The sequence below is a fragment of the Anas acuta genome, chromosome 4, assembly GCF_963932015.1.
Source record: "Anas acuta chromosome 4, bAnaAcu1.1, whole genome shotgun sequence".
Taxonomy (NCBI): Eukaryota; Metazoa; Chordata; class Aves; order Anseriformes; family Anatidae; genus Anas; species Anas acuta.
The window spans coordinates 50,636,381-50,652,949 of record NC_088982.1 but is presented as its reverse complement, the minus strand read 5'-3'; the positions used below and the strand labels follow the sequence as shown (position 1 = coordinate 50,652,949).

The following is a 16,569-nucleotide window of genomic DNA, read 5'->3' as shown; positions in this document are numbered from 1 at the left end:
TTGAAGAAAATTACTACTGATGAAAACAGAAAAAGCACCTGGTATTCCTACTTTAAAGGCAAGAAAAATCAAGCTTTTCTTCCTTGAATCTTTTACAAATTTTATTTTATGGGCATCAACAGTTCTTTCTCTAAAGTAAGTCTTCCAGTAGTCATATAAATTTCTAGTCAGGTTACAAATTTGGTCATATTTGTCCCCTTTCAAGCTGAGTTAGCAACCAACTACTCAAATGTACAATGAAAACACACATTTCCCTCCCCCCCCCCCCATAAATTGTCAGAGCAAATACTATATTAGCTGATTCCCTTCCCACCCCCAATCTCTGTAGAGTTGATCACTTCATCTATGAAATTAAGCTTCCAGACAACAACCAGTTTTAAAACATAAAGGAGATAGGAAATCTGGTAACTAATGACAGAACTGTCCTTCTAAAAACTCTACCACTTAAGTGAGAGGCTATTGTCATACAGGTTTGGGTCATGCAGGTAAGGAAGAGGAATTGAAAAGCAAATATTTTTCTTCCTCCTCACACAACAGATCAGCACAAACTGAGTGGCCTCTTCACACACATGCTTTAGTACTCAGCTTTATTTAACACCATGCCATCCAGGCTTTTTTTTTTTTTTTAAATCAGCGAACTTCATAATGCAAAACAAATTTCTTTTAATACTAAGGCTAAATCAAGAAAAATGAGCTGGCCAGCATGTTTTTCCACATTTAGACAGCCAGATAAACTCCTACTCATCTTCACCACATGCTACTGAAGTCAAGTTTTTCCTGCAGATGCTCAGTGTCTTACAAGAAAATTTGATGTAGTATTTAGGCATTATTGTACTGCTAACAGTTGGTAAGTTTCAAACTCAGCAAATATATTAAGCAGATTACCTGACCTCCTTGGATATTTATGGAGTAAGTTATTTCTGTTTGTTGTTTTTATTTAAATAACTAAACAAACCTCAGATTCAAACCATGCCTATACACCACTGAAGTCTGCAAGATCCCTTTACATCTCATCTTGTAATCAGCATTTCTTATAAGCATTTGTGAGAGTACCTTGTAAAAGAGAGGTCTCAGTAATGTACATTTATGTAGCCAAAACCAGAGCTTCTGGTAAAGCTCTGCCAGCTTACAAGGTAACAGCATCCCTGATTGTTGCTTCCAGTTTGTTTGCATGCAAGGAGCATACTTGAAAGACCATATTTAAGATCTTCCTTTCCCTTCACTGTAAGATTTTTTCAGTTACTTGTAACTTTGAACATACTTGAACTACTCAGGTTTAAGTCTGCAAAGGATGCCTTCTCTGCATCAAAAAATCAACACATGAATACCCAAGATCTCAAGCGCTCCCCTGAACTGGAGGCAAGACTTGCCAAACACAGCAACAGGCTGTTCAGTATACAGATTTCACTTCCATCACTCTGCACTTCGCACAATTTGCACAAAGATTTGCCAGAGATTCAGTGCTACAACTTTCACAGCTACCACTTGCATTGATCATAGTTCAGCATAGTTCAGCCAGCGAGGAATCTCTTTATAATTGTAGCTGGAAGCTGTAGTGAAGCCAAGAACCAGAACCAAGAACTTTAACATTGCATTCATAAGAATGAATTGAAATAGCACTTAAAAAATCACTTCCACACATACTCCTGCTGTGGAATAAATGTGCGAGCTTAGGATTTGCTATCTGAATAAACAAAAACATCCTCCGCTTTTTAGAAGCGTCTGAAAGGTCACAGTTTTTATGCCAAGGGAGGCGAGCACAGAATTCTGAAGCTGAGAATCCCGTCATCTGTTTTTTTTTTTTATTGAAGGAAATCTATCTTCAACAGTCCCACTTGTAAGATGTCAAGAGAAAGGCAATCACTCTCAAAGGTCATGCCCAAGTCCTTCTGCTTATATGATTGAAGACAGTTGAAAACTGCATCTTTCAGAGTCAGCAATGTACAGCTTCGAAAAAACTGCATACTACATGGGAAAAAACTCCCAAAGGCACTGTGTCAATTTGATATGGCCTAGATACTAACTGAAATTGGCATACCTCTATACACAATTCTTGTAGCTATGAAGCGGTTCTCTAGAAGGTACTTTCTCATTAAATTTCTGTATATGGTACACATAAGGCTTCAGTACCAGGCAAAAACACAGCCTCAGTTCCACTAACTCTTTTGACATATGTTAAAAAAAAAAGTTATTTCCAAACCAAATTATACTGTGATACAACTAATGCTGTAGCAGCACTCTGCACTACAGAGCATTGACTTTTGAGTATTTTATATTTTCTTAGTGGTATGCAAGCTTTGCTAATATGCACATGACTTCTGAAATTGATGAAGGGGAATTCAACATTCCTGAAAGTAAGATCTGCAGATAGACATATGTTTTATTACAATGATGATTCACTTTACATACCTCTTCCTCAACCAGGTAAGTATCCCCTGCTCACTACAGATTTTGGTCTGTCCAAGCCAAAAACACTAGTTAGCTCAAAGACTTGCTCTGCTCCTCTTTTAGTGCTTTATTCTTTGCACTTGTTGAAAAATCTGGAGATTAGTGACAAATACACCAAAACACCTATAGAAGGTAAAAGTTGTTAGCAACACAAACGTCACAAAGTGTTATCAAAACAAGCTGTTAATTATTTCAAACAACGTACTTGTTGTGCATTAAAAGTGCAAAGTATGCAAAGAGAATGAAATATCTTTGCTGGCTTCTTCCAATTCTGCTTGAGCTGCTGTGAGGAGTAACATGAGTGGTAAGGCTGAGAAGCTGATTTACAGGAAAGATTAAACATCTTTGTTTATTAAAGATGAAGAGCGAGCATGAGTACCCATGAATACCTGGTAGATTTAATTTCTAAGTTCTAAGATCTTCTTTTAAGATCTACCTCTTGTGACACACAAGGAATAAAAGGAAAGCAATGAATACTACAGAAGAGAAATTTGATACGAACTTCCTTACTGAGATGTTCTATCAGTAACACTAATTTTAATTTTACAATTACACTGTAAAATCACTTCATGTTTCAGGCTATCACAGGTAGGTTTTAAAGGATGCTACAGAGAACAATTTCACTCTGATGGTGTTACAGACTAATTAGCCATTTTTACCTAACCCTGTTGATAACTCTGCTTGAGTTTGGAAGGACAAGCCAACAGCTGATGGGTCAAGGCAAGTGAGCCACGACCTACTCTGATGTCTTCTTACCCTTCCTGTCCTAACCACCCACTCCCTACATACTTATCCAACCATCTCAGTTGTTTTCCTTGCCTACCCCCTATTTAAGTGCACAGCTGCTGCTTCTATCCTATATATAAATGCATAAACAATGAAAACAGATGTTGGTACAGCGTACGGAATTCAGTACAGAACTCATGCATTATTCTACAATACATTTCATTAAAACAGATTACCTATGAAGACTTACGAAAAACAGGTAGTTTATAAACAAAAAATATCAAAAAAAGGAAAATCTCAGCATGTCAAAGGGAGAAAAAAACAAAACCATTTTGAAAGTATTTGTCTGCTTCAAACTCATTAAGTTTCACACTGATACCAAATAGCTATGCACACAACATACAAAACACTGGAAAACCTACTGAGCCCCACTGTGTAAGTGGCAGCCAGCTAGAGTGCTATACCAATTCAGTGAAACAAAGTTACAACATATATTAGAGATATTAAAAGGGCTAGATTTTTATGTCCTGTAAAATAAATTCATGAGACTTAAAATTGCCGTAGTTCAATGAAGTGAATAATCCAGTAAAATTCAAGAAAAACGGATATGAATATGATTAGATGTCTGTAGAGACCCTCTATAAAACTCATGCAGAGGATAACATGTTCAGCCCAAGAATAACACTGTCTACATACAGCTGAAAGAATAAAGCTATAAGAACTAAGCCAGATGCTTTAAGTCTCAGATCAAAAAAGATCTTATGAAATACATGCCATTTTACTTAAGAGCTGCATTATAAGGACCAGAAAACTAAATGAATTATTGCAGATAAAGAGGCTTTCCTCAGAAGCTCCTATGGTAAGCAACTGCTAAGCACATCCCACCAGAAGAGCCCTACTGTTTTGTTTACTGCTGAGCCTACTCTTGATTACTCTTTTACACAGAACATCGAAGGTCAAAAACGGGAAGGGAAGAATATAGTGTTTTTTTATTTTTACTTTTCCAGAAATTAAAGTGTGAAGGGGAAAGCAGGTGTCACTGGAAGACAATTCCTTGGTTTTCAACACTTTGCCATGCTGAAATTGAACTCCTGCTGGCAGGATTTCATAATGAATTCTTACTATGGGCAAATAAAAATCATGTTGAGAACCTCAGTGTCTGATTTGCCTAGGGGAAGAGAGCAAAGAATATCTCCACTTCTGCATGACTGTGGCTATTTATACAGTGTGCAAATTTGCAGATGCGGGGGTCACATAAAAAAAACAGCAGTACCAAGGATGTTCTTGGATAAACCTAATGATTAGGGAGCAGCAGGTCAGAAGGTTTAGTGAAACCTAAGACAAGTCTTGGAATCTACCTGGAATACCAGATGTAAAACTAGTATTTTACACAAGTTCATATTAAGCATGAATAGGTTAACAGCGTTATAACAGATTGAATGCAGTTTTCCAAGATTATACAGGGAAACTGACAATATTCCTCATTTCTTGGCAAAAAGATTTTTCCTTCCAAAGCCCAAGTTACCAATATGTGGGATAAGCTACAAATGCGTGTACACTATCTCAATTCAGGTATTATTCAAGTACTTTCAAGTAATTATTCATTATTCAAGTATTCAGTCAACATGTGTTAACAGCATTACTCAAAAAATACCCATGAAATCACTAGTGTCAGTGTTATCACCAAAAACTTTAATCATAACAGAAACAGCACTTTAAATGTCAAATTAACTCATTTCTTTAAAAGCTCAGCTCTGTTACCTAAATTCACTGCAAGATGTTTCAGGTGAGTAGAACTTGCATGAATAAATGTTATTGAATAGTTAGAGAATTACAATGTCAGGAACATCTTCCACTGACTGATGTGTTTTGGTTAAAATTTCTCCACAATTATCTGAGTCAAATATAACACTGGCATATGATATTTTTCCCCCCAGTCTGTACATCTTTAAATCCTCCTACAAGTCCAGAAAATACTGAAGTCCCTGGTAAAGACCCAAACATCTCCCACTAGAACATCAGCCAATTTTAATTCTTAATAACTTTGCCTAACCTGTTTTACTTTGTCCTTTTCTCACTGTAGTCACAGCTCTTACCTCTTGTAACAGGAAATAAACTGCAGATTCAACTAACATTCTCTGGACCTACGCTGTGCTAAGAAACAAAATGAAGAAGCCAGCCAATTCTACTGCAAGTCCTTCACATGGAGTCACATAATGGACTTCCAGTTTAGATGCACAATGTAATTTTTTTAGTCCTCAGAATGATTACATAGGCAATGTCAGCTGCCTGGCAAAACTGACCAAAGTGGTATGAGACACCACAGAACTTTCATGCAATAACCTGCAACAGGTAGGTCCTTCATACAGTTCCACCACTCCAAAGAACACCATTGCTGTATAACTATGTATCATTAGAGGTCCTCTGTCTTCTCATGATGTGAAATTTGTATCCAGTTGGTTTTGAACAATCTCACTTTCAGGGAGGACTGCAAAAACAGATCATCAACCCTCTGCCTACTGGAAAGAACTGCGTAGGAGGAAGTGACAATGCTACTGAGGTGTTAAAGAACTGTCACATGTAAAAGCACTACCACATTTAAAAGCACTAATTTCTTCTTATGCTGTAATCAGCATGGAAAGTCTGACCTATACGGATATCTACACAAACACATACCAAATTAATACAAAAGCTTGCAGTCTTTTGCTCCTTGAAATCCAGTGCTGGTTTAAGGTATTAGACTGCAATCTTTTTGAAAGATCATCTTCACAGCTCCTAGAAGGCAGACAGCATTACACTGACAAATAGCCTTCAGAGAATGACAAAGTATGCCCGAAGCTAGTCTCTTCCTCTCCATCACCCAAGAAAGTGTGTTTTAACAGTTGTTCCCTTAATAAAAATTGTCCTTAATTTCATTATTAAAAATAGAGACTCCCTAACATACTTCACTGGCCTGACATGCCAGCCTTCTCTGCAATGCTGTTATTGCACTAATGTAAGACAACAACAGGGTGGGAGGATGGTTATCAAACAAAATGAATAAGCACCAATGCTCTACTCAAGCATAGATGAACATTTCTAAATGTAGTCAATATGTTTCTATTTGTAATTAGGACCTTATTTAAAAGTACTTGAGTGACTACTGATCCTGCAAACCCATTGCTATAAACTACAAACCTCCCATTAACTTCTGCAGTGCAGTGTGAAGCTCACTGTTTAATGATTCAATTCTCTTAAGACTAAGATTTACAAGGAATAACACAAAGATTCCTGCATGACTTCAAAAATATTTAAGGGAAAGCCATGTTTATGATGTTTAAGTTACTTCAAATAAGTTTGATACATTTATTTTTGGCAAGTTCCAATATTCACAAGAAGCCCATAAAACTTGCAAAATCCTTACAAGAAGTCCCATTCTCATCAAGCAAGTACGATCATAATATGAACTATGTGAATAGAACTGCATGTATTATACATGCGAATAGAATTATATTAATTCAAAACTTGTTAGTTTTTTTCCTATTACCAAACACATGGTTGCTGGACCCTAGTTACGTACAATTCTGTAAGCTACATGCCTGGAGAAATTTCAGGATATTCCTCAACTCTGATAAAAATTTTCAAGGAGGTGCAATCCCACGATATAAAACCACATTAAAAAATATTTCTAAACAGAAAGGACAGATTCAAGAAACAAACTACCATTTTACCATGTAATTGTTACTACCATGTAATACAAGTGGAAGAGAGCTTGGAGTATGCTGACATTTTAATTTCAAGGACAGAAGAGACTCACTTGACCATGTGACTAGCTACAAGAACTATGATCTGAGAACAAGTGCTATTATGGTTAAGACAATGGAATAGAACAGGAGAAATTTATTTTCAAGAGGAAATTGAAACTACTTCAGGGGTCAGATAGTCTGTGTTATATAGTCCATTTTAGACTTAAAAAGCTACAGTTAAACAAGTGATCAGAACAGTGACTTGCTCAACAGAGGAGAAGCAAGTAGAAACACATCCAACACAACTTTTTATCATGTTAAAAAATGTTTAACCCCTATTATGCTCTAGTTAGGTTTTCTGTCATTTAATACTGAAGCAATACTTGAATGATAAAAACAGCATATTTTACCCATGCCTTTATTCAAATATTACATACAAAATAGTCCCACTAACTCTGAATCAAGAAAAGATTTGCTACATATCAAGTAACAGATTTTCACACCTATGGGAATCTGTAGGCTCACCATTCCTTTCCTTCTGACCACAGCCTAGTGTACAACCTTGGAGTACTTCTCAATGAAACCCCACTTCACACTGCTCCTGCAATCACCATTTCACAGGAAAAGAAATGTGAACATACAGATGAGAAGAAACAGTATGAGTCAGACAGGTCCCTAAAGGCAAGGACCAGACAGACCAGGACAGAAAAACACGTTAACAAACCTACCCCTCCAGCTTGGGCTTGCTCCAGTCAGTATAGTCGATATTAGGCCTCATACAAAGCTGCATCTTCAACACCATGATGGTTCAACAATTTCCCTCATTTTGTGGTGACTTCAACAAAAGAACAAAAAAAATCAGAGGAAAGCAAAAACACCCAGGCTCAAACCACCTGCCCACCACATGCCTGCACATCAGGTTCTCTGAACCACACAAACCAAAGCTCAGACACCTGTCCCCACAGGTGCTCCTTTCGAGATAAAAACCTACTCATAAGTGAGCCCACTAATTCATTATAACCTCTCCAAGCAGGAACCACACCTGCAACACCACAGGGTGGGGGTGGGTCAGGCTGAAACTCCCAAGGCACTCAAATAGACTATGACATAGCCCTATCTTGGCAATTTCTGCTCATTTCAGAGTGCATTTTTCCAAGACAGTAGCCAGCCTTTCAAGATTTCTATTTTTGTTATTTTAAACTTGTAGACATAATTCTTCTTGAAGTACTCCTTAACCATGTCCTATAAACCATACATGCTGAATAGAATTGGCTCATTTGATACATTTTATTGCAATGTACACAAAGTTGATGTCAGTAGAATACACCTTCCTTTTACAGTATAGAAATATATCTACACTTTCATGACACTACACATTGAAGATTATGAACTAACAGACCTAATAACAAGTTAGACAATGTAAAAATTTACCCAAACTTTCAGCAAAACATGTATCTTTAATGGCCTATAAAGTGTCCTGCAAACTTGTCAACTACTTTGAATCTTCAACCTACAAAAAGACTTTAAAAAGAACATTCTAGCATGTTGAAAGCATCATATTTCCCTAATCTTAAGTTCTTAAAATATAGATATAATTCTTACATATAAAGTTATATATAAAATACACACTAAGCAACATCTGGCACCAAAACAGTCCTCAAACCTCATGCTAAATTAAACATCATGCTCATCTTCACACTGTAGTTTGTCTTCCAGTCTAATTATCTCAAACTTTTGAGGAAAGTTTCCATTTGATCCAAATTCAGTCCCCACACACACCCCAGCCAACTTCCAACATTATCAGAGCCTTAAAAGTCAATGTTTGCCCCATTCACAGTATTACTGTCATTCTCACAGTTGAACCAATACTCTTCTGTGCTTGATGTCAAAGTTAGTACCCCAAGCAACAATCTGCATGAATCCCTGAAACTTAAGGCTTCCAAACTCTGTTGATGGAGAGCAAGAGTCTCCCTACTCTAAATTTGGAACAGAACTTCTGATTAAGCCCTTTAAACCATTACCAGAAAGAACCAGTCTCTGCTAGTTATTGAGAATTAACAAACACTAGTCATATTAGACTTCACCTGACCAGCCCAAACCCTCCTTTCATAGGGCTTAAGGAAAAAAATAGTAGTAATCAACTCAAAAGTTACTGTTCTGTGAAACCAAAAAATAAGAACTGCTAAATCATTAATCTTCTTGTAGACCAAAGCAATACAACTGCAGCTCTGAGCAGGCCACATGCCATTTTTGTAAAATTGTGTTTATGATCCTCATAATGGTTTATTGACTTGTCCCTGACTTGTTTATTTCCATTATCTGTGGAAAATATTTTCTTATAATTTAATGGTAAAATGAGTTTTTGAATAATGAAGACTAGTGGAGAGATAAGGGTGGAAGTCATATGGAGCTGGGGGAATAATTGAAGAGTCTCTTAACATCGGCATTTTTTTTTCCCGAAATACTACTTGCTGAATACACAGTCTTCTGTACTGATAAAAATAAACAAAGCCCCTCCATGTGGTGTTATAATACTGTGACTTCTATAAGAAATAGCAGAGCAGCTGCTACCCTCATTAAATTAAATATAGTAGCAAAATGCAATGAATCCTAAATTGTACAGTGATGAGCTCTGAATAGACTGCTATTTGTCCTGCTAGATGCTGATTTTGATTGTACTGTGATTCTTCACTGCTTCCTTAATCTCATGACAGACATGAAGCACAGGAGTCCAGGAAATTGCCACCCCAGGACACAGGGAGACAAGCCTGATAGAATCCAGGCTGCTTTACATTTTATAGAAAGAGATGAAACATCTCCATTGTTTTCATGACTACACCACATTTACTCCTCTATAGTGCAAATTCATTTTTCCTTCAGCAACCTGCAGTATGCCTCAAATATAGCTCCCAGGAAGGGGTATTTTTTTTGTTGCTATTGCACATCACAAGATAGGAAAGTGATCAATTTAAACATTTAGTATAATGAGACAATAGGCATCTTGGTTTTGAATGAGGGTGAAAATAGCTGTGGAAAAGGGGCATGGAGATTGGCACACAAATAGGTCTTCCTAAATGAGATGAATATTTTTCCCAAAGTAACAAATAGGATTTCACATTTAGCCCAGCATATTTATTACTAAGTCAATTCTTATTGGTTTCAGTGTGGCAGGCATTTTACCACCATGGTGCCTCCCTCAAAAAAAAACATTCAAGCTACATGAAAGTGATGCTTTTATTAACAAGCATAGATAAGGAAAGAGACAAGATGAACAGTCATTATTTAATAGTTTTTGTAGGAATAAACTTCCTTCCCTATGCAACATGATAGTAGTGGAGTCATCGGGATTCGAAGTATAACAAGAGCATTCAGCTGCTAGCAGCCCTCATGTAAAACTCACATCAATGTCATAAGCCCTTTGCCATGCATGCTTGCAGCCATCTCTAAGGAATATGATGACAATCGCACTGAGCATATCTGTGCACAGAACTGATAATGGGAAAGGGATGAAAGGCTTTGCCCTTTCAAAGTAGAAAAATGTTTAGGCTTAAGCACCACAGGTGCACCAGATCAAGTTCACTGAAATTAGGTACTCCGGGGTTTCAAAAGGATCCAGACAATGTTTGGAACAGTGGTACTCAATTCTTAAGCATCTTGAAAGTGCAATAAACCCCACAAGCTCTGAGGGTTCTATTACTCACTTAACACAAAGTAATTAAGAATATATGGGAAGAATTGACAGGTGTCCTCACACTGACCAAATCACAGAAAAAAAGATAATAAACACCTCTACCCGAAACCCAACTAACAGTGCCATTCAGATGTCTTGCTTCTGTACTGCAAAAAGGTAGCCCCCTACTTGAAATTCACAACACTTCATTGTAAACAGTGCTTTAAAATAGTTCAGAAGCTATGGCTGGGCATTGCTTTAGCTACTAAACTGCTGCAAAACAACCCAGACAGCAGACATCTCTTATCTACCAACTGAACCAACTTTCACACTATGACATACAAAACCCTTCAATTGAAGCTCTGGCAGTCCAGAAGGGAATAATGGTCTCTGTGAGCCAAAGCCTGGAATCACACATCACAGACCTACTGATCAAGGCTCCTGCTCCAGTGCATGTTTCCATATTTCACTGAACAGGGACTGAAATAACCCTCCCTCCACAAGCAATAATTATCATCCAGTCTGAACAGCATGACACCTTGACCTAGGACAGTAAATTCCAGAATGCAGCCAGGTTAAAATGAGATGCTGTCATTAGAGTTGTAACAACTCAGTCTTTTCATCAACTTTAAAGAACAAAAGTATTTTTCATTATTTTCCAAGTGCCCAACCACTACTAAAACAAGTCTTGTGACAATGCTTTCCTCAAAAGGACTCAGCAGTACAACTTCCCGTTTTATGGATAACCAAAGTTCAAAACCAGAAACTTTGGACTGCTTATCCCTGAGTACCTATAACAAAAGAAGTAATTTGGTGTAAGAAAGTGTTGGACAGAAACAGTAGTGTTTAATGAGATCGCTATGAATGTACTTGTAAATGTTGTATAGTCCAGAAATCCCAACTGCAGTGTAACTTACCATCCCTGGCTTCAAAGCAGGGAGATGTGGTTTTTAACTAACTGCCAAGACTCAAGACAATACATGACTTGGAAATCAGACAGATTTTGCTAATCAAGTCATTGCATCGGTCTTCTCTAAAGCATTAAGAGCTTTTCTCTCACTGTGAACAAGCCATTGTTTAGACAACCTTTTTAGACATGCTGAGAAGCATTTTTTAAATAGAAAGGACATTTTAATTGTGGGTGGCATGAATCAACTATCTGAAAGAACAGCTGCATCTTCAGATGACATGAAGAGAAGTGTGATCTGGATGTAAAGTATGATAAAAGAACATTTTCTTCTCCATTTGCCATTTTGTGCAAGTTCTCCTACCTCAGAAATTTAATTTTAACTGTTAACAAACTAAAATAGAAAATAAAATAGTAGGGAGGATGCTTTTATGTGCCACTAAAGCCTACATTAATCTGTTTCAAAGATGACCTTAAAAATTGTTTTCTGGTCACTGAACCACAGTGCTTCATAGCAGTCAGGGATGAGAGAAAATGTTAAATAATTCCGATTTCATGAGTCTAATAACTGAGCCTTCTCATTTTATATTATTTTATTGGAAGCAAACATTGGAGCCCCAACAGTTTGAAATTCAACCTTTCCAGTTTAGGCATACTTTAATTATTCTTGTAGCATTATTACTCATGAAATATGAAAGACCTTACATGCAAGAAGTGACATCAAGAACTTAGAAAAAGTGAGTTATAAAGCATGACTTGGAACCCAGAAACTGACACCCACCCTCTGGGATGCTGTCATCAACACTTAGCAGTGCTTCATACTTCAGATACCACAGCAAATGGAAAATGAGGTAAAGTATGCATTCCAAATAACATTCAGTACTCTACATACTCTGTTCTAGCTACTGCAGACATCATTCACTCCTCAACAGAGAAATGACATAAGGACATAAGACCATTTCAGATCTTTGAGTTCTGAAGATTGAAGAAGCTCATAGGATTTTAGGTTTATTCTTTTGTGGACTACAGTACAATTTATTAAAAAAAAGAGCTTCAAACTTGAAAACGCAGCATTTCTGGTTCAGTCTACTCTGGAAGTTGACAAATATCATGCCTATGACCACAGTAGAGCCAGCAATTACCTGGTGAATGGAAGCAGTGTAAACCTAGAGGGTGGAAAAGAAATGTTACACACGTTGTGTTTAATTTAAACTGTCAGATGCAGTAAAGTTAGTATCAGCAAAAAAAGAAGCAAAACTGCTTTCAGACTATTCCAAAACCTTAACAGCTTCTTAGGTGACTTTCCTCAGCACCTCAGTTTATGAAAATTCAGAGTCATCCCATAAAGCTGACAAATGCAATAGAAATAGATAGCAAAGCTTTGAGAGAGCTGTTATCAGGAGATGCAGTTATATCAAAATCAAAGATTCATAAAATGAACATCAGTTTTGTCAATGGCACACTGTTGAGGGGAAAAGTGTGAAATCTGAGGATAACGGGGAAGAATTTGAAACAGGAGTTATAAAAAAATATTTCAATCAAGATGAGAGTGTTTATCCTTGCCTGGAAATTTTCAAAATACTCTTATACTTCACTCAAACCTTCAAAATCTTTCATTAAATTTAATGTGTTCTCCACCTAGCAACAGACATTAACCCATAATTTTAACAATTGTATTTATTGAAAGCTTACTGGCAGTTTTACAGGAACTTGTAAAAACCAAAATTATACCTCGATAGAGAAGAATCATTTGGCCATCATGCAAATAAGCATTTCTCTGTTCAAAGCAAAGAGGCTAATATGGTTTATAAAATATGTTGGGTTATAGCTAGTCCAGCTTATAGAGACTTTGAAGAATAGAGAAATAGAACTAACAAACTGACATGGCAATAATAAAAATTCACTTTCTTGTTGCACAAGTCTTGCCTAAAATGCTCAAATTATAATCAGTTTATCAATCCACTTAACCTGATGCAAGTTCCTTCATAAATCCTTAACCAGTTTACAAGCAATTCTTATTAAGCCCAGAAATCCTTGGAACACAAGTCAACAACACCTGAGGGAACTGAGGTTGTTTGGTCAGGAGAAGGGGAGGCTCAGGGGAGACCTCATTGCTCTCTGCAGCTACCTGAAAGGAAGGTGTGTGTAGCTGGAGGTCAGCCTCTTCTCATAGTTAACTAGTGACAGGACTAGAGGAAATGTCCTCAAGTTGCACCAGAGGAGGTTCAGGTTGGAAGTGAGGAGACATTTCTTCTCAGAAAGACTAGTTAGTTATTGGAATGGGTTGCCCAGGGAGGTGGTGGAGTCACCATCCCTGGGGGTGTTCAAGGAAAGGCTGGACCTGGAGCTAAAGGACGCGGTTTAGTGGGTGACATTGATGGTAGGGGGATGGTTGGACCAGATGATCCTGGGAGGTTTCTTCCAACCTTAGTGATTCTATGAAAATATTCCTATGATCTGCATGCATCCTATTTAGCAACCAAAAATCTGCATGAGTTATCAGATCAAATTTTCAAAAACACTTCATGACAATTGCCTTTTAAATTGCAATTTAGCTTCTAATGCTAAATCTCAGCACCCTTTTTCCATCTATGGAAACATGAAGAGTCAAGAGGCTTGACTCTGTAAATGCAATTTCTTTTGGTGGGCTAAGTGTTGTAAATGCAAATTATAGGGGTAAATGGGTAGGTAGGACCTCAGCTCTCAGTATTTCACACTATAATGTTCTCTATCCTGAAACTGTTACTTGCAGTTTGGGGAAAGAAGGTTCCTCCTTTAATTAGAGGAAGACACAGGCTGCAGCCCAAATGTTGAAAGTTGTTAATAGGCCCTCATCTATGTAACATTTATTCTTCCATTTGAGTCTCACTCCTTCGACTCTCAAGGGTCACAGCTTTGTATATATATAGCATTTTTCTCCCCTTCCTCCCCCACCCCAAGTAAAGCTCAGCTACAAAACCTTACCCATAGTATTTCACAACCTCCAGGTGTTTTGGTGTCAAGATACTGATATCTTAAGTCAGAACCATCAACCTAATAGCTAGAGAAGGCTAAAGCATTCAGTTTGCTGGGAAATCCTCAAAATTGTCTAACACACCTCACAAGCTATGATAGTCTTCGTCAAGATAGCAGAAACAGAAACCCTGATATTTTACCAAGCATGACACATCTAAGGTCCAATAGCAAGTACCTGGGACAACACCTTAGTCTTTCATCAAGATGTAGACAGGAAACTGACACATGGCTCTCTTTTGGAACCATGGCTTTCTTGCAGCATAAAGTGGAGATAACTTCAAAGCACCTTCAGTATCAGAGTTTAGTTTTTATATTGACAATCACACATACATGTATATTAGGCTCCTTGGTAATATGCATCAGTAACACTAAAGAGTACAATACAACTCAAAAATGTGTGGGGAAATCCCAAGACCTGCATAATAAGGCAATTAGTTTTCTAAATAACATGTTTACTTATGTTTTGCCCCCCATATCTATGTATGGTAGGTGTTGTCATAAAAGCCAGAATCTGGTTAGGAATTAATAGTAGGCATGAGGTAACACAAAAGTCTAGTTTTCTAAAAAAAATAAATTAAGGACTGCAATTTTCAGCCTGAAATACCCACACGGGCAATATGCAGCCATCCTGAAAGGAAAATAAAATTCCTTCAACAATACTGAGAAAATTCAGACGTTCTTTATGTGAAAATAAACTGGTTCATTATGTCACCCATTGAGTTTGCCTTGTCAACACTCTTATTTTGTGTTTACTTCCATCATTCTACAGATCTTACACCAATCTCTGCCTTAGTTCTATTAATTAATTGGACTTGTATAAGAAACTTAACATCCTGAGAAATTAACTTTCACCATTTAAGTATTAAGTGCTAGAAAAGCACTTTCTAAATCCATTTTAAAGGTAGGGATTTATAACATGAATGCAAACAGAGCAAAACAAAAGCAACTACAGAGCTAAGAGCTTTTGAAGAATGCTAAAATGCTGTTCATAATCTACATGACAGAGTTTGTTATTCTGTGAATGCAATTGCATCCTTTGAATATGTTGACAGAGGTATGAACCCATAGATTGCTGGTGCTTGCAGAACTGTTTATCATTTTTTAAATTCACTGACAAGAAAAGATACAGAAAGATAGAATGCTTTACAAATCAAGATCATAAAAATGAACTTGGCTGAAACTGTCTCTGTGAATTTTGAATGATGCCCTTGATAAACCAGAAAGCAAAAGGATGAAGAACCTGCTTGGGACAAATACAAAATACATTAAGCAATGACAGCACAATTGAGATTCCAGAACAAAGTTGTTTTCACAATCAGGATTCTGGAATAAAGTTGCTTTAAGAAGGGAGAGACCAATGTGTTCAACATCAGAAAAAACTGCTATTTAAAAGTGATATAGTTATTCCTCTTATATTTTAATTTACAAAATAATAAGGAAGTTAAACTTATCTGTATTTATCATTCAGGTGCTTTCCAGCATGTACTAAATCTGTGCACCTCACAACTTTGCTTTCATCTGTCCTGCTGTTCTAACAAATATACATACTGGTCATCCTACAAAAGTTACATTGTACACTAACTACATCATTAGGCATAGCAGCAGCAAAATTGAGTTGGTCACCATCTAAGAAAAGTGCAGTTTAAAACAGATCACATTTGGTACAAAGTACTGTGTAGACAACAGAACATACTCTGGTTATAACCCGAAGAGGCTGGCGAAGGATCTCCTCTGAAGCCAGAGAAAGGAAATTGAATTTGCTTTAACTAGAAAGCTGTAACAAGTAATATAAAAGAGTGATATGTAAGAAAGCAAAATGAAAAGGCAGTTCAAGGAACCAAGGACAGCTATAGGTACAATAGAAAAGCAGGACAGGTAGAGAAACAAGACTGAGGAATGAACAGTTTAAAAGGGAAAAGTGAGATGTGCAAACAAAAATCCTACAGCATTACAGAGTTCAGGCAGACATGAATATACCTCACGAAGAAGGATCACCTTGACCACTTACAATGACAGAAGCCCAGAAATCTGAGCAACAGTGCACATTTTCCACTCCCATAATAGCAGGGCTCAGCATT

The 16,569-nt window shown here is 37.1% G+C and overlaps 1 long non-coding RNA gene across 3 annotated transcripts in view; it reads right to left on the bottom strand.

Annotated features, from left to right (window-relative positions):
• The window catches only part of LOC137856165 (uncharacterized), a 59,247-nt gene that overhangs the window by 27,565 nt on the left and 15,113 nt on the right, over positions 1 to 16,569 (bottom strand). For all 3 annotated transcript variants that reach the window (XR_011096243.1, XR_011096242.1, XR_011096241.1), the window contains exon 2: positions 7,628 to 7,734. This is a non-coding gene — a long non-coding RNA (uncharacterized lncRNA). The remainder of the gene's footprint in view (positions 1 to 7,627; positions 7,735 to 16,569) is intronic.